The following is a 2,258-nucleotide window of genomic DNA, read 5'->3' as shown; positions in this document are numbered from 1 at the left end:
CATTTCTGAAGTTTATTGTATAGTGGGCAGTTTCATCCTTTTCATAATAATTCTTCAGAGTATCCTATTGTTGATATTTCATGATTCAACATCTTTGTCCAAGCCTTAGTAAATGAAGCAACTATATCTTTTTAAACTGCCAATTGTAATCTTCATATTGGTAAAATGAAAAAAGCTGCAGATCTAGAATCCAACTCATTTGCTAAGGTCCTAATTTTTAATAAATTTTCAAGACTCCAAATTTATTATTGTTTTTAGCTGAACTTGGATCACAACAAAATCATTTAGGTCATCAACAAACAAATGCATTTAGATATACATACATATGCTGCCATCATTTCATCATATATGCGAATGAAATGTTTCCCATACCCTCCTCAGATAATACATTTGAGTTTTTAAATTATAAATTACTAATTTGGAAAACGGAGAACCCACAATTTCAATAACTAATGATGGAAGAGAGGCCAAAGAACAAAAATAAGCAGACATCTTAAGAGTGCCACAAAATAACCAACAGTCCACAAAAAAAAGGCCCAAAAAGAAAAGTGTAACAGCTCAACGAGATGACTTTATCATAGAAAGCAGGGTTTCTCAAGCACAAATACCCAATAATTAATTCCTCTCATTAACAATTAAATCAACAAATAAGCCAACTGAAATAATACCACTCTTTCCTATTAACTGATCAAAAATGTAAGTTTGGGAGACCTGTCTCACCATGCAATACCCACACTCCCAAAAGATGATCCAAGTTGTGCTTATTGACAAGTAAACCAAGTCCATTATCAAAGTAGCAAAAGGCCCGAAGCTTGCATTAACAGTACACCATAAGGAAAACATACTAGAATTGCTACACAAACATATGCTACAATCCCCACTAAAATACATAGTTTTGCACATACATGCAGGCATTCAAGAGCATAAACCCCAATTACATGCATCCTATTCCACAACCAACAAATACTAATATGCTCCAAAACAGCTGCACATAAACCATAGTTATCAGTAAAATGAACTCCAAAAATTCTTCTTATTGCCAAAAAGGAAAAGTGACAATACAATATAACCCCATTTAGGCTTTAAACAATCTCTTCCACCATCATTGCAAAAAGAATAATTAAGGTGGGGAATTTTCATTTCAAAACAGCTAACTTTCAAATTAAACAGATTACCAAATCTGATACATTCCCCAAAACATCATCCACTCTCACCTAAGAAAGCCACCTAAGTCTGCCTCCTGAGACGCTTCCTCAGCTTCTTGTACTTGTGCTTGTTCATCTTCCTCTTCCTCTTCTTCTTCACACTGTCCGCCCACACCGTCCGCCAATCATGCAACGCCGCATCCTCCGCCTCCGACGGGACTGACCAAGTAGAGCAAATCGGGTTCAAGTAAAACCCAAATGGAAAGCTCGGGTAAATCTGTGAGAACTGGGAATGGTTCAAGTTCTCTGCTTTGACTGAACCCAGACACGGGCTAGCATTGTTGGGTTCGACGAGATGGGTTTGGTGGAAAACAAGAGGTGCTGCGGGATTTGAGGCTTGTGGATTCTGTAGAGCGGCGATGATTCTCGTGGCTGGCGATTTTCTGAGTAGCCTGTGGAGCGCCGAAGCCATCGAAAGTCGAAGCAGCAACCTACGGCGACGACGTTTCTTTTCGGATTAGGGCCAAGGAAGTGTTTGTCAATGGGGATTTGACTATTCTTTTCTCGGTCACCAAAATCCTTAACCAGGGTAAGGGTAAGGCTTACATGGACCTACTTTTGAAAATTACTATGGGTTTATGCGGATCTCTTTTATATCGACCTAATTTAATGGTAATTTTCCAAAGGTGAAATGATGGAAGAAACTCGACAAATATTTTATAGCACATCTGCTTACGCAAGAGAAATGACTGTCCTTCCTTACATATATCAATGATAATTTTCAAACGTGAAAAGATGGTACAAAAAACAATTCAAAACAAACAAAATGCCCCCATGCAGGATCGAACTACAGACCTTCAGTTTACAAGACTGACGCTCTACCACTGAGCTATAGGGGCTAATGGTGCTTGTCCGACTCTACCTTTAATAGAAAGATAATACTAATTCATTAAAACCACCACCCTACTCGATATTTAAGTTTGGTTTCTCTAATTTTTGTGGAACACGGGCCATGAGCTTAATTCAAATTTATTATCAAGCTAAATAATCTATTCAAACTTTCTTTTGTTTATTTCTCAAACAAACTTGAATTTATTTACGAGTTATTCAATT

At 37.4% G+C, this 2,258-nt stretch overlaps 1 non-coding gene across 1 annotated transcript; it reads right to left on the bottom strand.

Annotated features, from left to right (window-relative positions):
- Positions 1-1,972: 1,972 nt before the first annotated feature.
- TRNAT-UGU (transfer RNA threonine (anticodon UGU)) lies at positions 1,973-2,044 on the bottom strand. Its single transcript has one exon. It is a non-coding gene; the product is annotated as a tRNA-Thr (tRNA).
- Between the last annotated feature and the right edge of the window lie 214 nt (positions 2,045-2,258).

Source organism: Alnus glutinosa, chromosome 2 (genome assembly GCF_958979055.1).
Source record: "Alnus glutinosa chromosome 2, dhAlnGlut1.1, whole genome shotgun sequence".
Lineage (NCBI taxonomy): Eukaryota > Viridiplantae > Streptophyta > Magnoliopsida > Fagales > Betulaceae > Alnus > Alnus glutinosa.
This window is presented reverse-complemented; position numbering and strand designations above follow the sequence as displayed.